The sequence below is a fragment of the Protopterus annectens genome, chromosome 1.part1 (assembly GCF_019279795.1).
Source record: "Protopterus annectens isolate FY-2018-M chromosome 1.part1, PAN1.0, whole genome shotgun sequence".
Classification (NCBI taxonomy): Eukaryota; Metazoa; Chordata; order Ceratodontiformes; family Protopteridae; genus Protopterus; species Protopterus annectens.
Window position 1 is genome coordinate 538,804,753 of NC_056726.1, and position 23,387 is coordinate 538,828,139.

Here is a 23,387-nt window from a genome sequence, read left to right on the forward strand (position 1 = left end):
ATGACCCTCATGGATATGGGGGCTATTCAACCAGTACCAGAAAAGGAAAAAGGACTAGGATTTTATTCAAGGCTTTTCCTCGTACCCATTAAGGACAAATCATGGCGTCCAACTCTGGACTTATCAGTTCTAAACACGTTCCTGGACATTCCAAATTTCAGAATGCTGACTTTGCAACAGCTACTGCCTATGCTAGGCTAGAATGCCTGGTTGGTAACTTTAGACTTAAGAGGCATACCTGCATATCCCAATAAGGGAATCTTGCAGAAGGTACCTCTGCTTCAAAGCAGGCTTTTTGCATTACCAATTCTCTGCACTGCCCTTTGGCTTATTTACTGCGCCCGGGGTCTTTACAAAGTGCCTGGCACCAGTAATTACATTTTGCAGACAAAGAAACATTCAAATTTATCTGGATGATTGTCTCATTCAGGCAGAGGACAAGGACACTCTTCTTCAACATCTGGTGTTTGTAAAAAGGCTTCTAGCATGTCTAGGGTACACCATAAACGAAAAGAAATCACAACTGGTACCCTCTCAAATAATTATATTCCTGGTGCAAGCTTGAATACAACTACCCAGATGGCTTACCTCACGCCAGACAAACAAATTCAATTGACAACATACTTCAAACAAATGACAACTAAAACCCAGCTATCTGCAAGACTAATTTTGCAGGCTTTGGGGTTCATGGCATCCTGCATTCTACTAATTCCATATGCGAGACTGCATATAAGGAAACTTCAGTGGTATCTAAAAAGCTTATGGAGTCAACATTGTCACAGCCTGGAAACAATGATTCCTCTCATTCCCTGCCTGCAACAGGAGTTTCTTTGGTGGTCAGAGACATGTCACCAAAACAAGGGACTGTCATTTATTCTACCCCCTGCCACCCAAATCCTAACTACAGACACATCAGATTATGCTTGGGGGGCCCACGTGACAGGGAGATGCATTCAGGGCAAATGGAGCCCAAACCAAATGCATCTACATATCAACCAGAAAGAAATGCTAGCTGTTCAGAATGCTCTGACAGCCTTCAAGGACTTCCTTCATCCAAGGCAACTACTGATAAAGACGGACAACACCACAGTTATGTGGTACATAAACAGCAGGGGGGGTACCCACTCCTACCCCCTTTGCAGACTAGCCATGGCCTTGTGGAACACAGCCTTGACTTGCCAAATACATCTTCAAGCTCAATTCCTGCCAGGAAAGCAAAATACTCTGGCAGACTACCTAAGCAGAAATCTTATGGACCTGCACAAATGGAAACTGGATCCACAAATCTTCAGCATGTTGACACAAAAATGGGGGAGTCCAGACATAGATCCATTTGCCTCTCCCCAAAACTATCAGTTGGACAAATTCTGCACAAGAACTCATCACAAAAAAGCATGGAAAGTGGATGCTCTATCCTTCAGCTGGAAAAACCTATCAGTCTATGCCTTTCCCCCTTTGCCTCTACTCTCCAAAGTCTTACCAAAAGTCAGACAGGAAAAAACAAAAATGATTCTAATTGCTCCGGACTGGCCTTGCCAACACTGGTACCCGCTTCTAAGGAATATGTCACACCTTCCTCCGTGGTACTTGCCTCAAACACCTCTCCTATTGTCTCAGCAGAACTATCAAATTCTGTGCACTCAGCTCCAAACTCTGAATTTTGCAGCATGGATAATCAAATAATTTCACCAACCATATTTCTCAGTAAACCTGTGATGGATGCCATTTTGGAGGCCAGAAGGCCTAGTACTAGAAAATCTTATGCTGATAAATGGAAGGGGTTCTGTGCTTGGAACCAAGTACAAGGAATAGATGCAGCAAAGCCCAATATTCCTCAGATTTTGCAATACTTAACTGAGATGCTTCAGAAGGGCCTATCTTTTTCTTTAATAAAAATCCATGCCTCTGCCATCTCGACTCATTACAACACAGAGACTCCCCTCTTTTCTCATCCCCTGCTAAAACAGTACATCAGAGGGGCCAAAAATTTTGCCTCCCAGGAGAGCGCCAACTCCTGCATGGGACCTCAATTTTGTGCTGGAAAAACTCACCCTGCCTCCTTTTGAACCAGCAGCTACTGCGGATATAAAATTTCTTTCTTGGAAGGCAGCCTTTCTTTTGGCGGTCACTTCAGCTAGAAGGGTTTCATAACTACAGGTTTTCATGGCAGTGGAGCCTTTCATTATTTTCTACCCAGACAGGGTGGCCCTCGGGACCAATCCTTCTTTTATGCCTAAGGTGGTATCCAGTGTGGCTCTTAACCAGACCATTCAACTGCCAACTTTCTTCCCAAATCCGCAGAACAAGGGGGAGCGGATTTTGCATTCATTGAATGTACACAGACAGCTAAGATTCTACTTAAACAGGATAAAATCTCCAAGAAAGTCTGAGCAACTACTGGTGGCATTTGCTGCAGGATCAGAGGGGAAAGCTATATCAAAGCAGACTATTTCTAAATGGATAAGCCATTGCATTAGTTTCTGCTACTTACACCATGGTAAACCTGTGCCCAAGGGGATCAGATCCCATTCCACCAGGGCTGCCTCTACTTCAGCAGCTTTTCTCAGAGGGGTCCCTACCAGAGACATTCTAGAAGCTGCTATTTGGAGCTCAGTTCATACATTCACAAAGCATTACCATTTACCTCTCTTTTTTAAATCCAGGGCAGGCTTTGCCACTGCAGTCCTGCAGGGCCTTATAGCTGCTCCTAATGCTGTTTAGTTCCATCCTCCCATCTATAACTTTGGGATTCTACCCAAATGTAATGACTGCAGCAGTGAAACACTAAGAACATAGTACAGTTGTGTACACTTACCATAAATGTAGATGTTTGAGTGTATTCACTGTTGCAGTCTGGATTACCCACCCGCCAGTCCCCTTTCTATACCTTTTCTTTCCTTCACTATACCCAAAAGCCTTTGTGGTGTATTTGCTTTTAGTTGAAGGTAAATTTTGTGTTTCTAAAGTGCATTTATATATTTATAGTTATATACATATATTTTTGCTCCCCGTTTGGGGGGGCACCTGACATCTGGGGCAAGAAAAACTGATTAAAATGGCGTCTGCTGCATGTTTTATACCCCTGATGACCTGACGTCATGGAAGAGGAGACAGCAACCGATGCAGGACCCAAGACTTTGTTATTCAGGCCGACTGAGGACAACCTGCCAGCAGATTACCCAAATGTAATGACTGCAACAGTGAATACACTCTAACATCTACATTTATGGTAAGTGTACACAACTGTACTTTTCCCATTCAGTTATCCAGGTTGCGCTTAAAAAGGGGTAAAAGAGGTACCCTGCTTGATGTGGAGAGGGAGTCTATTCCATAGATGAGGGAGTGTCTGGGACACAAATCTGTCCAGCCAAGAAGTGTTGTTGATGCCACAGACCAGGTTGAGGCTGCGCATGCAGGTTACTCTAGTGGAGCTTGACTTGCGGATATGCAGTAGAGTCCCATCAAGGTGTGGTCCATGATCGCCTTGTATGCCAGACCGAGCCACAGAGGTCACCTCTGAGGAGACTGTATAAAACTGTGTATGGTAGATGTTTGAGGCCCTGGATTCTCCTGTTGAGAAACCTCTGTGGTCTCTCCAGCTGCTGTATGTGCTTTGCAAGGTACAAGCCAAAAGGTGCGTTATACTCAATAATGGGCCTTATAAGGGAAGAATACAGGAATGTTATGACCTCCTTGTCCCTGGATGAGATACCCGTACTTATGAGGTGGGCCATATAGAAGGCTTTCCGTACCACGGAAGCAAATGGTGGTAAAAAGTCAGGATGCTATCAACCTGGGTGCCAAAATCTGTCACAACTGAGTGCTTAGGACGTTGTTATTAATATGATAATTTGTGGGGACATCACTCTTCCCCAAAGGAGATGATGATGCATTTTTTGGTATTCAGCTTGAGGCCATGTTTCTAGTACCAGTCATTTGCCTGATTGTGAACCTCTTGGAGGATGTCCACATCACTAGAGGAATTGATGACAGCACCCAGCTTGCAGTCATCTACAAACTTAACCAGAAAAGAATTCCTGCACGGTGAGCAACTGCACGGCCCTCAAAGCAGCAGTATCAAAAGAAAGGAATAGAGCCAGCAAACGTTGATGCAATCAATCCAAATTTATTTGTGATAGGTTAACATACCTACACATTTATGTTACAGACCGGTTTCGGTAGAAAAATACAACCTTCTTCAGTGTATTGACACAAAGCATAAATGTGGTAAATTAATATAGAAGCATCTGAGTCCCTATTGGTGGGTCACAAATTCTCATTGAGCCCAGGTGGGAATAATCCCCCAAGTTTGATTATCCATTTCTTCTCTTTATTATTGAGAATTTGGTGCCATCCTAATTTGTTTGTCCTGTTACCTGATATGATGTCAATAATAGTAAAACTAAATTTGGCAGAATTAGAATTAGAATATCAGAGCATACTAGCAACATTCATACCAAAAAAACTAGTAGTGCATTGTACAAACATCTTTTGGTACATAATTCTGCCAAATTTAGTTTTACTATTATTGACATCATATCAGGTAACGGGACAAACAAATTAGGATGGCACCAAATTCTCAATAATAAAGAGAAGAAATGGATAATCAAACTTGGGGGATTATTCCCACCTGGGCTCAATGAGAATTTGTGACCCACCAATAGGGACTCAGATGCTTCTATATTAATTTACCACATTTATGCTTTGTGTCAATACACTGAAGAAGGTTGTATTTTTCTACCAAAACCGGTCTGTAACATAAATGTGTAGGTTTGTTAACCTATCACAAATAAATTTGGATTGATTGCATCAACGTTTGCTGGCTCTATTCCTTTCTTTTGATACTGCTGCTTTGAGGGCCGTGCAGTTGCTCACCGTGCAGGAATTCTTTTCTGGTTACGCTTCTCCTTCACTTCCTGCTGGGGGCCGTTGATCCTGGGCTGACTGTTTTGATTCACAGTCTCCGATTTATATCCATTTTTCGTTTTTGGATTTACCAATTTGGGTCTTTTTTTTGGACTTACTTTTGACATTTTTCTTTATAGAAGACATTATACATCCATTAGTTTGTTCCTGGATGTTTTGTTGGATGTCTTGTTGGCAGAATTAAGCCTGTTTACGGCGCATTTGGTTTTAAGACACACGCAACACGTATTTTTCCTTCAAGCTTCGTTGGTTCTAACTTAAATCTATCACAGCCTGGCTGTTGCTGAACTGCTACGGAAGTACTCCTGCTGATAATTCAGGTTCACAGTCCAGTGCACAGTTCCTTTAAATTGTACTGTTCAATTTTTTGGGCACTACTTGGTTTTTGGATTATTGAGTCGCATTATAGATGGCGTGTTTTCAGGTACTGTAAACTGTTTCAAAACCACGCAAATTTCTTTGCGCTTTTGTTTTTTCAAACCTTCTGTTGTGAGTTAGCTATATAAAAACTGACGGGACATTATATTTCAGAACCAATCTCACAGTATTGTGGAGAGTGCTTTTTGCATCACCATTGAGTTCGGGTTCTAGTACCCACGTGTTTGGATTTTCGCATCACAAGTTGGACATATTTCTTACATTCATCCTGGTTTATTGGGTCGGCTACCAGGACCAACAAGGGACCCTAAATTAATCGAACAGCATGCATTTCTTCATGACCAATTCATCAGAATTTTCTGATTACCTGGGACAATTATATTTTTAAAATTACAATCATAACTGGTAGACTAATCTTAACATTCTAGTTGGTCGAGTTATTTTTGTCTACAGTAGGCTCAGTATTTGAATGGTCATTTGGATCAGTTGTTTGCATAACAAGTGTATGGTGTTTTCTGTTCACTAACATTTTGTCTTTTGGGGTTTCTTGATGGACATATTTCTGTCCACAATTCTTTGCAGATATTTCTATTATAGCTATTGCCTAACAGGACATGTTGATTATGAGCTTTTGAAAAACGCTGTTTATATGTATTCATTTTTTGATAACAGAGACCACTTAGCATTTGGATTTTGAAATCCTTAGTACTCTTGCCATATGTTTTGGTCTTTTGTATGGTGCAACCCTTGTTAATAATCTTTTTTTTGTATTATTAACGAGTCAGTTTCTATATATGTTTTTTAACATTGCCCAGGGATTTTTTATTGCATGATCCCTTTGATATATTGTTATGCATTCACACAAAACCAGTTTGGGTTTTTGATATCTCAACAATAACTGTTTTTGTATAATCAACAATTGGGACATTACAATTTCATCACTGTTGCTGTGCTCTCATAATTTTTTATTTCCTTGGCATCGAGCCTAATTACTTTCTGCTTTTCATTGGACTCTATGTATATTTATCATGATTTTCATATACCGTGTTAGAGGATTCTTCAGATTTAGCAATTTATTTTATGTATAACTCATTTTGTATTGCCACCAGGTTATTTTTGTATTTGTATTGGTTGTGTCGTGGTTTATCAACACAAGTTTTATAACACATTTATTCCATTACATTCCATCCACATATACATTACATGAGCTGATGTGTTATTGGGTTGGGGCTCACTCTCATAAAGTATAAATTGTCATCTTGGATGTTTCATATATTTTATATATTTCTGGCTATAGTCCTGCCAGTAAAAAAGCCTATATTTTATGATTGGTTGCCTGTTGTCTGTTGTATACCACTGTGGTGGTTTATCATTTACCATAACAATATTGTTTGGTATTTTACAGTCTAACAAGGGACACAGCTGACAGTTTTTGGCTATTTTGGGCTGTTATCGTCCCGTATCCATATCAACATTTGCTGACTTAGTTTTTGGACTATATTGTCAGTTTTTTCTTTTTTATTATGGATCTTGCCAGTTTTATAACAGGCCTATCTTCGGATAGGGAGGACCTCAGAGCCTTTGGCCTAAGTTGTAATATTGGTGATAGCACCAACATCTTGGGTACATCTGACTCTGCATCCAAATGTGCTTCTGCCTTTCATGACCTCTTTTTACATCTTAAAACTCTCAGATCGAATATCTGGCATTCGAAACTCTTTAAGGCCTATTTGGCCAAAGGCATTACGCCCAGGGGCCTTAGAGTACGTATTCAGCCACTTGTCTCTAATGCTGATGAGGAACTCCTTGAACAGTGGTCATCTATTCAGCAGCAGGCAACCATATCTTTTGTAGAATCTTTATCTAAGTTTTACGACAGGAGTATAGATTCTGAAATCCAGTTGGTTACTACACTAGTCGAGAATAGTAAACCTTATGAGGATGAACCCTCTTTCCAAACCAATTTGACCAAGATAGCAGGGGACCTCAAAATACTGGAAGAACAATTACGGACCAGAAAACTCAAGAAATTTCAGAGGGATCAAGGGGATTATCAAACTTCTAATCCTTTTGTAAATAATACTAAACAAGTCAGGTTCACCCCTACTTTTAATAGATCTTCCAGGAAAAAACGACCTAGGTCAATTCTTAAAAGATCTGGTCGAACCTCTGCTTCCTCTACTGAGGAAGCCTCCTCATGTACTGACAGTGAGCCACAGTCTGCAATTGGATCACCGGCCCCCAAAAGGAACACAGGTACTGTCCCTTTAGGTCAAGGCAACATAGGGGGGGAAGGAAACATAGAAGGCATAACCAACATTCAGGGCCTATTACAAATGGTAATGCAGAAATAAATCAGTCCTTTGACAACAATGTTCTGAATTTATCTGATTATGTACCCTCTCCTATACAATTGTCTGTCTTGAATAAAGGGTTATCATTTGTACCTGGTTTCATCACTTCTGAGGATAATATGGCTCAAGATGTTTTTTCTTTTTGTAGATTATTGAATCTAAAATTGTTTTTTGGTGATTCTAGTCTTTCACGGAGTGACAGATTTATTTATCACAAATCCACATTTAATCCACCCATGCACCCTCTAGTTTTGCAATTTCAGAGAAATATTCTCAAAGATCTTCATTTCTCTGGGCAAGATGTTCGATTTAAACCTAATAACATTTCTTTAGCAGAGAAACAGGCTATTATTGAGTTACAAAACAATGAAGATATTGTAATTATCTCTGCTGACAAAAGGGGGTGCCGTGGTAATTTTAAATTGGTTGGATTATGATAAGGAGGCGATGAGACAACTTTCTGACCAAAAATACTATTCACCTATGATCATGAATCCTACATCTAGGTTCATGAAGCAGATCGAAGATTTTGTTCTTTGGGCCAGGGATGAATGTATTATAACAAATGAAACTGCACAACAACTCATTGTACATGATCCTGCGACACAATACATATATTTTTTACCTAAGACGCACAAAAGTTTGGTCAACCCCCCGGGGAGACCAATTGTTTCAGGGAAAGGGTATACCACAGAACCCCTTTCCTTGTTTTTGACTTTACATCTCAAACCTTTGCTGAATTTGGTAATGTCACGTATACATGACACCACCATGTTTCTCAACATCATATCAGATAGTCAGTTGGAGGATGATTGGCTCGTGTACTTTGGATGTATGTTCATTATATACCAATATCCCTCACAAATCTGGGTTGGAGGTATTGTCTTTCTGGTTAGACAAAGCGGGGTTATACCAACCCCTATTTAATTCCTTTTTGGTAGAATTAACTAAATTTGTGTTAACCAGCAATGTTTTCTACTACCAAGACAAATGTTATTGGCAAGTAAAGGGTACAGCCATGGGAGCATCTTTTGCCTCAATATACGCAGATCTTTTTATGGCCTTTGTAGAACACCACCTCATATACGATTGCCATAATAACATTTTTCTAGAAAACATTGACATATGGCGACGCTACCTAGATGACTGCTGGATGGTTTGGAGAGGGGATATACCAGGTTTGAGTGATTTTGTTTCATATTTAAATCACAACAAATGGGGTATGGAATTTACAGTCCATTATGACTATAAGAAAATTACTTTTTTGGATGTTTCCATTACCAAACAGATTGATAATGCTCTTTCCACAGAGGTATTCAGAAAACATCCTGAATTCAACACAATTTTACATGGTTCCAGTTTTCATCCACCCCACGTAACACGTAACATCCCTAAGTCACAGTTCATCCGTATCAAACGTATCTGCTCTACAGAGTCCACTTTTCAACATCATAGGCAGGAGCTCACAGAACGATTCAGGTCGAGGTTATGGTATGGGTCATGTGACCAATGCAAGCAACATGATAAATTTTTCCAATAGAGCTGACTTTCTAGAATATAAAGAACGTGTTCCCAAGGAATCTACCACACTTGGATTTACCACCACATATGCTCGCAATACCAATCAATTGATTACAAGCATTAATAGACATTGGAACATTTTACAATATGATCCAGACATCTCCAATTTCATTCCAAACCATTGTCTATTTTCATACAGGAAAGGGAAAAACCTAGGTGGTTTCTTTAATCATTTCAAACATGGTAACAAGACAACAGGCATGTTATTCAAACAAACTACACTTTCTGGGGAGCCTTTAACAGGCTGTTTTCCATGTGGACACTGCACCCACTGTGATAAAATCAATAAATCCAAACAATTTTCCAGCAGGAACTGTTCACAGGTATATGATGTCAATTTCTTTGCAAACTGTAGCAGTGATTGGATCATTTATTTGGCCAGTTGTCATTGTGGCGCATTTTATATAGGACAAACGTCACGACCATTCAGAATTAGAATATCAGAGCATACTAGCAACATTTATACCAAAAAAACTAGTAGTGCATTGTGCAAACATCTTTTGGTACATAATTCTGCCAAATTTAGTTTTACTATTATTGACATCATATCAGGTAACAGGACAAACAAATTAGGATGGCACCAAATTCTCAATAATAAAAAGAAGAAATGGATAATCAAACTTGGGGGATTATTCCCACCTGGGCTCAATGAGAATTTGTGACCCACCAATAGGGACTCAGATGCTTCTATATTAATTTACCACATTTATGCTTTGTGTCATTACACTGAAGAAGGTTGTATTTTTCTACCGAAACCGGTCTGTAACATAAATGTGTAGGTTTGTTAACCTATCACAAATAAATTTGGATTGATTGCATCAACGTTTGCTGGCTCTATTCCTTTCTTTTGATACATCTACAAACTTAACCATAGCCCACTGGTTTTGGCCTGCACCTCAGAAAAGTATATCCCAAATAAGAGTCCCCAAGACAGAACCCTAGGGTACGCTGCTTGTTACGGGTCTACTGCTTGAGGTGGCTTCCCCTGTCTTGACTATGTGAGTTCTGTCAGTGAGCCAGTTTGCTGCCCATCTGGTAATGTATGGATTGATGCCTAGTTGAGAGAGTTTATCTATTGTGGCTGAGTGGGGAATAGTGTCAAAGGCTTTGGTCAGGTCAAGGTAGGTGTTGTGCATAGTCTTCCCCTCGCCCATGGCTTTGGTGACCATCTCAAAGACGACCAAATTTAGCAGACATGACCCTCCCTTTTACAAAGCCAAACTGTGTGGGATCAAGTGTTTGGAGATTGCCAATGTCCTTGTTAATGAGGTCCATGATGATCCATTCCATGGCCTTGCAGATCAGGCTAGTTAGGCTGATGGGTCTATATTTCTGGGATCGGTGGACGCTCCACCTTTGTGTAAAGGGATGACAGTGGCTGTTCACCACTCAGCTGGGATGAAGCCAGTACTCGGGCTTTGGTTGAATTGGGTGCCTAATGGTGCTGCAAGTTCCTGCCTGAGTTCACGTAGGATGCAGCCTGGGATGTTATTGGGTCCCATGGAGGCTGTAATTTTTGCCTTTGAGAGAGCAGTGATCTGTTCCCTAAATATAAGGGGAAGGGGGCAGATACTGGGAATGTCCTGATTTACTGATGGGTGGGACAGAGGGGTAAGGTTTTTGCTGAATCTGTCAGCCAGCAAGTTTTCTATATAGCTTCATAGGTGGGTACTAGGCTATCTGCTCGGAGGCATTTATAAGCCTAGCCAGAATGTGTTGGCTTTTGCCACCCCCTTAGATTAGTTCCCTGTGCCTCTGTCCAACAGAGCCATTGAAGTGATCCTCGGGGTAAACTTTCTGATGTCCTTCAAGGATGCATCTGCAGTCCTAACAAATGGGTTGTCCTGCCAGGCAGCCCTTCGGTCGGCCGGATTCCAAAGTCTGTGTCTGGCCTCGGCTGATGTCGCACTTCACCCGACGTCATAGCTGCTGTTAATTGGGTATAAAGGCATCAGCCGACGCCATTTTCCTCAGTCTTTCTTGCCGCGTGGCGCCCGAAGCAGAAGCTGTTCGCAAGTGCCGGTTGGTCAGAACCAGAGATTACTACTACTGAAGACTTCTAAAAAGCTAAGTACCCCGTTGGGGACTCTTTCTTGCCTCAGCCGATGTCAGAAAAAGTGAATAACTGTTTAACTTGTGGGAAACAAATACCTCATAAAGATTTCCACTCTTACTGCCTACCTTGTTTAGGCCCAGACCACGACGTAGCATCTTGTCTAGCCTGTGCTTCCTTCAACCGACGGACACTTAGACGTCGGTCGGAGTTTGCAGAGGAGTTTTCGGCTCCGCTTTTGCTTTTAACATGCCGTCGGAGACTCCGACTTCACAATTAGCTAAAAAGCGTAAGGAAAAGGACCGACACTCGCGGTCCGCGGTTTTGTTAAGCAAACCGCGAGTGTCTCGGTTTCGGCTTAAACCGAGTCCGCGGTTCTTCCTTCGGCCGAAAGCATGCCTCCTACTACCGAGGCCTCATCCAGCATGGCTGAATCTGCTACGGGAATTCCACCTGGTCTTACAGGTTCTCAGGATTTATCAGATACTATCCCCTTAGATATTTCTACTCCTGCACGTGGAGCTGCTAGGCCCCCTGCATCCATGTCAATTAAGGCTTTTGCCAGGTCTAAAGCAGCTAAATCAACAAAGGCCTTGCCTGCTAAAACCCCTTCTCACAGGCCTAGCTCTAGTACTCAAATGCTTAGTCTAGCAGAGGATCTCATTTCTTTGATCAGGGGATCCCAGCCTCACCCTGACAGGGCCTCTCACCCCCCTCCAGAGAAGAGGCCTAGAGCAGAGCCCCCTGAGCCAGTTACTACTGATTACTCCTCTGATGATTCTGACAATACAAATCTGCCAGAAGGCCCTTATTCTCCATATGAGGACTCAGATGCAGAAGACTCCATCCCTTCTGCCTCTCCTCCTGAGGAATTTTCTTTTGGGGAAACACTGCATGCTATGAGAGAACAATTTCAATGGCAGGGCCAGGATTTTTCAGACTCTAGGAAAAGGCTTAGGACCTTTTTACATTTGCCACAGCATAGGCCTTTAGCCATTCCTCCAGTACTTACAGTTGTGGATGATGCATTTACTAATGCTTGTACTGCTTCTGACTCTCTTCCTCCGGCCCCTGCTAAGCCCGACAGATACTACAGGGTCCCGGACACACATTATCACTTGTATAAGGCTCCTATTGCAGATCCTGAAACTATTTCACAGGGCCCCAAAGCTGTAGCAGCTGCCTCTTCCAAAACCCCCCTCCCCTCTGAAAGAGAATCTAGGGCTTTATAGAGATGGGGTAAAAAAGTGTATACTTCTGCTACTCTTTCGGCCAGGGCCTTAAACTGTCAGTTCCACATGATTCAGTATCAGGAATTCCTGTTAGATCAGCTAACTAAAAAACTGTCCTCACCTGAGCCTTTAGACCGTAAGTCCCTTCAGGATTTGGTACATAACACTCAGCAGGTCAGTAATCATTCCTTAAAATGCGGCTATGATGCACTGGAGGCCTCCTTTAGATCAGCTATGACTGGTACAGTGATCAGAAGGCATGCATGGTTAAAAGAGCAATCCTTACCAGACCATGTAAAGTCCAAGCTTCTAGATGCTCCCATGGAAAAGCACAGTTTGTTTGGTTCCCCTGCACAGCAAGTGTTGAAGAAGGTGGAAGAAAAAGCTAAATCTGTACAGACGGTCAAGGATTTCTTACAGGTCCAGCCTCCGAGGTTTAGTAGGAACTGGCCTTCCAAGAATTGGTCCTTTCCAGACACCACCAGAGCACAGAGAAGCAGAAATAGACGTCCAAGGGGCAGGGGTCAATCCAGAGGTGCCTACAGGGGGCGTCAGTGGCAGCCTAACAGCCAGAGAAGTACTGCCACAGATCCAGCCACTACCACTTCCACAGGACAATCACAGTGACTTGGCTCTGAAACCGCCTACCAGGGAACAACTAGAAGCACCCTTAGGCGGAAAGTTAGCCTTATTTTCAGTAAACTGGCATCATATTACAGGAGACAAATGGATTTTACAGACAATAGACAAAGGCTACATGTTCCACTTCCATGCTCTTCCAAGGAAGAGAGGAACGCCAAACCTACCTCCAAACCAAAAGACAAACACTCTACATCAAATAGACCACTTACTAAGGATGAGAGCTATAGAAAAGGTACCGGCTATGGAACAAGGACAAGGATTTTATTCAAGGCTTTTCCTGGTACCAAGAAAGGAAAACCAATGGAGACCTATCCTCGACCTGTCCGCTCTGAACACATATCTCATTGTTCCAAAATTCAAAATGCTGACCCTACAGCAACTTCTTCCCATGCTGGGCAAGGAGTCTTGGCTGGTGACTCTGGATCTCAAGGAGGCATACCTGCACGTCCCCATACGACCAAATTGCAGAAGATACCTCAGATTTCTTGCAGGATCAGAGCATTATCAATTCTCAGCATTGCCTTTTGGCTTATCTACTGCGCCCAGAGTATTCACGAAATGCCTGGTATCAGTAATTGCTCATTTCAGGCTTCAGGGAATTCAAATTTATCCTTACCTGGACGACTGCCTGCTACAAGCGGACAGCAAAGACAAATTAACAAAAGATTTGAAAAAGGTTATTCTCCTGCTGCAAGCCCTGGGATACACAGTCAACAGAAAAAAGTCAAGGCTGATACCATCCCAAAGGATAACTTTCTTGGGTGCAGAACTGGACACATCAAACCAGATGGCATTCCTCACAGCAGAAAAACAGAAGCAGCTACCACTCTATTTCATGGCATTAACAGCGCAGAACCAGCTTACAGCAAGAAAAATCCTGCAAGCCCTGGGTTACATGGCATCCTGCATAATATTGATTCCACATGCCAGACTACATATGAGGAAGTTGCAATGGTACCTGAGGAATTTATGGTCTCAGCACAAGCACAGCCTAGAAACCCGAATTCCAATAATTCCATGCCTGAAGCAAGAATTCCAATGGTGGGCCCAGGCCCGTCATTTGAACAAAGGACTGCCCTTCCACAGGCCTCACCCAAGCCAGACTATCACCACGGACGCCTCAGACCTCGGTTGGGGGGCACACATGGTGGACAAGTGCATACAAGGCTTATGGACTCAAGACCAGATGAACCTACACATAAATCAAAAAGAGATGCTGGCAGTAAAGCAGGCAATTCAGACATTCAGACCATTTCTTCAACAGGGTCATTTGCTGATAAGGACAGACAACACCACAGTTATGTGGTATATCAACAAACAGGGAGGCACACATTCATATCCTCTATGCCGGATGGCAATGGACCTCTGGAATGTGGCTCTGAACCTCAACATTCAGCTCCAGGCCATATTTGTGCCAGGAAAAGAAAATATACTAGCAGACATCTTAAGCAGAACTACCACGGATGCCCACGAATGGATGCTGCATCCAGACATCTTCAAATCCATTACAAGGAAATGGGACTGCCAGAAATAGACCTCTTCGCATCCCCACACAACCACCAATTGAAAAAATTCTGCACAAGGACATACCACCCACTTGCTTGGAAGGTGGACTCCCTATCCTTCAGTTGGGAAAACCTGACAGCATATGCATTCCCACCTCTTCCTTTGATGCACAAAGTGCTACTGAAGATCAAAGAAGAACACCCGAGGATCATCTTGATGGCTCCAGACTGGCTGAGGCAGCATTGGTACCCGCTACTGAGGAGTATGTCTCGGGAACACGCATGGCCTCTACCCCTACTACCTCTACTGCTAACACAGAACAACTTCAAGACCCTGCATCCAAACTTGAAAACACTGCAGCTAGCTGCTTGGAACATTACATAAGACAAAATAACCCAGATTTATCTCAAAGGGTTAAAGACGTTATCTTGGAGGCTCGCAGACCCTCAACAAGGAAAACTTATTCAGCAAAATGGAAAAGATATCTCATTTGGAGTGCAACAGAAGGAGTAGATGCATCATTGGCGAACATAGCTAACATCCTGGAATATTTAGCAGAGCTTTTCCACAATGGCCTGTCTTACTCCTCCATTAAGATTCATGCATCAGCAATTTCAGCAGAATACAACATGGATCCTCCAGTCTTCTCTCAACCTCTACTCAGGCAGTTTCTGAGAGGAATTAAAAATGTAAAGCCACCAAGGAAACCACCATTGCCTACATGGGACTTGAACTTTGTGTTAGAAAAGTTGACACACTCCCCCCTTTTGAACCAGCAGCAACAGCAGAATTACAGTACTTATCTTGGAAAACTGCATTCCTGCTTGCAATCACTTCAGCTAGAAGGGTTTCTGAATTACAGGCATTAATGGCAGTACAGCCCTTCCTTATCTTCCATCAGGACAGAGTGTCCATGAGAACTAATCCTACCTTTATGCCAAAGGTGGTCTCCAGGGTATCATTAAACCAAGCAATACACCTACCAACATTCTTCCCCAACCCGCAGAACAGGGGAAAGATTGCTGCATACCTTGGATGTACACAGACAATTGCGCTACTACCTGGACAGAACCAAGAACAATAGAAAAACTGACCAGCTTCTGGTAGCATATGCAGCAGGAATGGAAGGAAAAGCAATTTCAAAACAAACAATCTCAAAATGGATAGGAAATTGCATTAGATTTTGTTACTCTTTTCATGGAAAGGCAACTCCAGAAAACATCAGACCTCACTCCACAAGGGCTACAGCCACTACTACAGCTTTCTTACGAGGAGTGGCTACCAAAGACATTTTAGAGGCTGCTACTTGGAGCTCCGTGCATACATTTGCCAAGCATTATAATCTACCTTTATACTCCAGATCCCGAGCAGGTTTTGCCACTGCTGTTTTGCAAGGGATCTTAACTACACCATAAACTCTTAGTGCCTCCTCCCCCAGTTTGGCTATGGTATTCTACCCATTTGTTAGGACTGCAGATGCATCCTTGAAGGACATAGTACAGTTTTGTACCTACCATAAATGTAGATGTCCGAGAGGTATGCATCTGCAGTCAGGATTACCCACCCTCCTTCCCCTCTGCGGTACTCCTAGGGTATTTACCCATCTTGTAGCTAGCTGGGGGAATCTATTATGGTGTATTTGTTTGTATATATGTATATACATGTTTATTTTTATTTGCTCTCTACTGTTTGGAATCATTTGCATTTATCCAAATTTAGCCTTCCTAGAGGGCACCTGGCATCTGGGGCAAGAAACACTGAGGAAAATGGCGTCGGCTGATGCCTTTATACCCAATTAACAGCAGCTATGATGTCAGGTGAAGTGCGACATCAGCCGAGGCCAGACCCAGACTTTGGAATCCGGCCGACCGAAGGGCTGCCTGGCAGGACAACCCATTTGTTAGGACTGCAGATGCATACCTCTCGGACATCTACATTTATGGTAGGTACAAAACTGTACTTTTCTCATCCACTCGTCAAGGTGTCTCTTGAAGAGGGTTAGCGAGGAGCTCTGCCTAATGTAGATTGAAATCTTGTTCCAGAGCATGGGAAGTCTCTGGGACAGGAATCTATCCCTCTAGCACGTCCCATTTATTGTTGTGATGAGGGTTAGATCCCTAGAGCATGTGGCTCGAGGGGATATGGTTTTCTTTAGGTGGAGCATGTCCATCAATTCTAGGTTAGACATGGCCTTGTATGTTAGGCAGAGATCACCTCTGAGTAGGCGGTAAGCAACCAAGTACAGCTAGAGTTTCTTCAGTTGAGCTGCATAGGGCATCTGTTTAATGCCAGTGATCCTCTTGGTGAGGTACTTCTGTGATCTTTCCAGCTGTTGCAGGCGTCTTGTAGGGTACATCCCAAATGAGGCATTGTACTCTGTGATGGGTCTGATGAGTGTTGCATAGAGGGGCACAGTGACCTCCTTTGATCTGGATGCAAACCCTTTTGTGATTAGATGGGCCAAAGAAGGATTTTCTAACCACTTTGGCAATGTGATTGCCAAAGGAGAGGTTACTATCTACTTGGGTCCCCAGATCCCTTATTACGTCTTCCATATTTAGGGGGCTACCACCTATGTGGTAGTTTGTGGGTACTTTGTTTTTTTCCAAAGGGGATGACTATGCACTTTTTGGCATTTAGCTTGAGGCCATGGTTTTGACACCAGGTATCTGTCTCTGTGAGACCCTTTTGGAGGATGTCTGTGTCAGCTGGAGAGTCAATTATAGCTCCTAATTTGCAGTAGTCTGTGAACTTGGTCAGCCATAGTCCTCCTCTGCTTGCCTGTACCTCTGAGAAGTATATGCCGAACAGGAGGGGTCCTAGGACTGCGCCCTGGGGGACACCACTTGTAACCAGTTTAGAGTCAGCCCTAGCTCCTGCAACTCTTATTATGGGGTTCTGTCCGTGAGCCAGTTGGCAACCCATCTCATGACGTAGGGGTTTATGTTCAAGTTGGTGAGCTAGTCTATAATACCTGACTGGGGAATGGTGTCGAAGGCCTTTGTGAGGTCTAGGTAGGCTGTATGAACCACCTTTCTTTAGTCCACAGCCTTTGTAACTGTCTCAAAGAAGTCCACCAGGTTTAGGAGGCATGATCTGCCCTTAACAAAGCCGAACTGGGTAGGGTTTAGTGTTTGGAGGTTCCCAATGTCTCTGTTAATGAGATCCATGATGATGCACTCCATAGCCTTGCAGACCAAGCTAGTCAGGCTTATAGGGCGATAGTTCCCGGGGTCTGTTGTTTCTCCACCCTTGTGGAGCGGAATAACCGTTGCTGTGCGGCCACTTTATGGGCACGTAGCCTGTGGAGAGGCTGAGTTTGAACAGTGTGTTTAGGTGAGGGGTTAGTTCATCTATGAGCTCATGTAGGACGCAGCCTGGGACATTGTCCGGTCCCATTGATGCTGTGTTTTTGGCTTTGGAGAGGGCTGTTTTAACCTGAATGTCTGTGATTTCAGGGGCACTACATTCTTCTGGTATAGTTATTGGCCCTTTTGGGGGTGAGAGGAGGGTGAAGTTTGCACTGAACCTGTCTGCCAGGATGTTGGCGATATCGGTCGGTTCAGTGTATTTTGTGCCATTCTGCACTACCTCTGAGCAGATCTGAGAATGCCACTTAGATTCTTGACATAGCTAAAGAATGCATTGTGGTTATCTTTGGAGTCCTTGGCAATTTTTCTTTCCAAGCTAGCCTTGGATGATTTTATGAGGGATCATAGTTTCTTGCTGATGCTGATCAGGGATGTATTCCCTTCTTGGGATTTTACTCCCTTCTGTACTAGTTTCCTCCTCCTATTGTATAGCCTGTTTATGGCAGGGGTCCACCAGACTGGTTTCCTTTTCTTGGAGGAGCGAGTCTTTCTTTTGCTTGGGGATCGCACGATCCATGCATTCTTGTAGGTGCCCTTAGAGTGCATTAGTAAAGGATTTTGCAGCTTGGGCAGCATTATCCTTTAGCACGGGGGCTTTGAAACTTTCCACCTCGGTCTTCAGCAACGTGAAGTTTGCTTTTGAAAAGTTTTTTCACTGTGGTGTATTTGACCAGGGGTGGGGGCAAAATGTGGATAATCCAGAGTGATTAGTTTATGGTCAGATCTAACCAGCGAGGGGGTTGACCTCTGGTACAGAACACCGGTCGCCCATGTTGGTGATGACCAGGTCCAATATGTTGTCACCTCTGGTGGGGGTGTTGACCAGTTGATCCAGGGCATTTGAGTTTATAAATTCTAGGAAATGTTGGGCAAGGGAGTTAGTACTTGAGTAGTTTTCCCAGTTAATGTTTGGGTAATTGAAATCCCCCAATATCAGGGTGTTTGGTAGGAACTTTGTTTCCTAGTGTTTCCAGAAATGTGGAATGGGGGTCTTGGGACATGGTGGGTGATCTGTAGCTAGCTACAATTTGAATTGCAGTTTTGCCCCTTTTTTGTTGCATGTGGATGATTTCTGAAGCATCGTGCTGTGCCACTAACCTGGAGGTGTGGGTATCCTTGATGAATATGGATACGCCCCTACCTTTTGTATTTCGGTCCAGGTTTTGTGGCCAAAATGTATGGTATGAGTTGTAGCCTGGTAGTGCTAGGGTGCTCTCTGGAGCCTTAAACCAGTTTTCTGTTACTGCACATATATCTATTTTCTCCATACTGAGGAGTTCCTCGAGTGTATGCATTTTGAGGTTTAGACTTTTGGCATTGAGTAGCATTACCCACAGTTTTTTGTTACTTGTGCTATTTATGGCGGTGGGTTTGTCTTTTGAACCCTGCCTAAAAAAGGCACTATGTGGGGTGGCAAGAGCCTTGGCCAGTATTCAAAAGCCTAAGGGTGACAGGTGCAAGCAGTCTCTAGCGAAGCAGCGTGGCTTGTCGAGCATGTCATCCCAGGCTGACAGACACTGGATCCCCTTTGAATGACACCAGAAGCTTAGCGAATTGTTGAAATTGATAATTTTTTCTTTATAATGTGGTATCATTCTTGATGCAGGCAGGATGCTACTCACAGGTTATACTGGCCTGGGCTATGTGATCAAGAGAGCTCCTCCATGTCTCATGTAGTCCAGGGAGGTACAGCTCTGGTCATTCACACCGAAATGGACAATGACAGAGTCGTATTGGTACTTGTTCTGCAGTGATCTGAGTGCTTGTGTTATGTGGTGGATCCTGGCACCTGACAGGCAGCTAACAGTAACCTTGTTCACCCTAGTGAGTGGGACGTCAGTGTGCCTGACTATAGAGTCACCTGTTACTAGTGTGTTGGGTATGTTATTTTGCTTTAAGGGCTGTGATTGCGTGGAACACTGGTTTTGTGAGGTATGTGTTTCATGGTTTGTGTTGGCTATGGTATTTGTATATGTGGTGTCCTTAATTGCCAGTTGTGAACAGATCTGGGTGCTTCCTTTGAGGTTGCGGACATATGTGAAGAAGGCCTTATTGTCTGTAGTAGATGTGGCCAGTTTGGACTCTGTTTGCTTTGGAGGATTTCACTAGTGCTCTTATTTGCTTGTTCAGGCTAAGGAGATATTGCTTCTATTTGGGCACCTGCTCCTTCTTCGTCTTGGACAGCAATTTTTTTCCTTTTGTTATAGAGTTTATTTATTGCAGATGTCCACCAGACAGGTTTACTTTTCTTTGCAGCTGATGACTTAGTTCTGTTGGGTATTCCTGATTCCATGCATCTATGTAAATTTTCATGTAGTGCTTTGGTGTAGTTTTGGATATTGGTGCCAGTTCCTGCATAGGGATAGGGGGCTGTGAAGCTGTTTATACCTTCCCTCAGGAGGCTGTAATCAGCTTTGGATAAGATTTTATGTCTGATCCTATCTAGGGGGGGGGGGTTGCGGGAGATGGTGACTTGAAAGTGACTGCTTTGTGGTCAGATCTTACCAGGGAGGATGATACTGTAGGGATGCTGCAGTGGTTACTCATGTTGGTTAAGGGCAAAACAAAAGTCTCCTACAGTTTAAAATGGGAAACGTGTACAATGAACTGTCCTTGGATCATCACATCTGCTGTTCTAAGGAAGTCCTTTTTCATTGCACAGCTTATATCTAAGGGTATTGCGTCTAGAGATGCAATTGTTCCACTGTAGTCAGCAGTCATTAGGCTGATCATTTAGTATAATGTCCCTTTTGGTATATACCTGTCAAAACACTTGTCACCACTGGAACGACCTCAACACTTTCATGCTCTTGATTTTTTTAAGTGTGAAACATAAAAACTAAGCAAACTGTCTCAAAGTCTTGCCCCCTTTTCTCAGTTTCATACAGGCTGTTGAAAGTTGACCTCTCTCTTGTGTACACAGCTTCAACAGATCCTGTTCTGTCAGACTTAGTCTTCGCAAGTCCAGTGGTGTAAACACCCACTCAAGGGATCTCAATCTTTTTGCTAAATAAATAGAATGTGTTGGAGGGATAATTTGCATCACAGAGAATCCTGCTTCTATGGAACCATCTTCTAGTCCACATAAAGAAAAGTACTTCTCTTATTCCATTCAGATATGATTTGGATTTATGGATGGGTAACTATAAATTTATCCATGGTTTAGCACCCCTGTGCCTCTTGGATAGGGGAAACCTGTAAATGTCCCAACATATTCTTCTTCGGCCAGTCTGTGGGTTATTTGTTTTCAAAATACAAGGGCTAAAAACTATGATGGGAATGTAGGACTAGGCTTCATAAAATCCTCCACATTAGTAGCCTAGTACGTACCTATGAGCTTGTATACAACCGACTGTGAACCAGCAAGAAAAAAAGGCTGTTCATTTGAACAAAGTTAAAAGGAAAGACTAGCAAAATAAAGCATACATAGAAATGCAGGTAGGTAAGAGAAAAATGAGTGAGAGCTTCTTTATATCAAGACTGTAAGAGGGCATTTAGTCTTCTTGATATTTAATGTAATGTATTCTAAAGAAAGCCCACCTAATGGTCAGCTGCATACCTTACTTGTCTCCATTATGTTTGCATGTAAGATGATGGGAGTTTGCAGTTTTAACAGCTTGTGATGAGAGAGAGTGCTACATTTTTTTTGTATTGGGGTGGTGGTGAGATTGAACTTGATTACTACCCGATGTGTTGTATCAGAATGCTGCCATACCACTTGTGACTTTATTTTTTCATGACATAACTGGGCAAAAAACACTGCTGTGCCTTGTGCAGTAATCTGGGGATAACATTCTTTAAGGTATATTACAGTGTGCAAGATTTTAGTTTTTCTGCATGTAGGGTGGAAAATGTACTGTAATACAAGGTACACTGTAGTGGTGGTGGTTGTGGTTTTGCTTTGTGGACCATAGCTTGTTTATTCTCATATACTTTGTCCATTTCAGAATTGTGGAGGAGGCACAGCCTTCATCAGCACTTAGTGGAGCAAGACAGAAAAACTAATCCCTGTATAGGATGCCATTCTTGCCACAAGATACCCACGTGTGTTTATTGTGTGTGTGTTTACACAGACACACACATACTCACTCACACATGGAATGTGTATACCTTCAAGCATTTTGGAGGATCATCAGTTAATCTGCAGCATGTCTTTGCAATGTGGAAGAAAAAGTAAGTCAATACTGGGAGTACATGTGTACTCCAAACAGAAGGTGCCCTAGTGAAGAAAAGAACTGGAAAATCGAGCCTTGTAAAGCAGAAAGACTAACTGCTACACCACTCGGACGTTCTTTGGGTCCTTAATATAAAATTAAAGTGAATAAGATTCATGAAGTAGCATAACTAGAACAAATCTTTAAATGCCAAACAAAGTAAACGAAAAAACGAGCAGGCAACGGATTCTTCAACACTTTTTATTCTTGTAAGCGCTCTCACTGACACCAGTGCATCAGCTTCTTCAGACTAAATAAAACAACTTGCTCCCAGTCTCCCAATTTAAAACTTCTTCAAAAAGTTCTTCAAAAGATTGAATTGCCTCTTGGTACTAGAAGCATTCAGGCTCCTAGCTAACCCATTAGATTTTTAACCACCTTCTCAAAAGATGCTTATGTCATTAGGGAGATTATTAACAAAAACTGGATTTTCATTTCGGATGATACCCAACTTAGAAATTCCTTAGTTCAACTCCACAACTGACTTTTAGAAAAGGTTCAAACCTGAAATGTTTAGTTGAAGTGTCCTCCAGAACTTCTAGAAGGAAGTTGGGCATGAATAATTGTAGAAAATGCCATCAATGTAGGCACATAAAAATAACAAATAAAGTAAAAATCAGAGACAGAGAATACCACATTTATGGTAGATATAACTCTGATTCTCGGGGGGGGGGGGGGAGTCTATGTAGCTACCTGCAACCAATGTGAGGCATTTTACATAGGAAAAACTGAGAGGAAGATGAAATCAAGGATTTATGAACATCAGTATAGCATTACTAATAAAATAAACACTAATGCTTTAGCTAGACACAGCTCAGTTTTTCCTGACCACCATTTGTAATTTGTGGTATTACAACAAATGGAGTTTAAACAGAGAGGTGGACTTTGGGAACTCAAATTGGAAGAAGCAGAACTAGATTGGCAAGTTAGAACAGCAGCGCACATTTTCCCTGGATTGAATGAGGCCCTATCTATTAAATGTTTATTAAAAGTGAAGGCCCTCATTAGGTATTAATGTTCTGTAATATGCATACAAATACTATGGTCCCCTGATGACATCTTCTGTCTCGACGAGTTTGTATTGTGCATTCATAAAACATGCTTGATTTTCGGACTTTAGTGGTTTTTGG

The 23,387-nt window shown here is 42.6% G+C and overlaps 1 protein-coding gene across 1 annotated transcript in view; it reads left to right on the top strand.

Moving 5' to 3' along the window:
• Window positions 1–23,387, top strand: part of MED19 (mediator complex subunit 19) — a 238,520-nt gene that overhangs the window by 140,627 nt on the left and 74,506 nt on the right. The gene's annotated exons all lie outside the window — the stretch shown is intronic.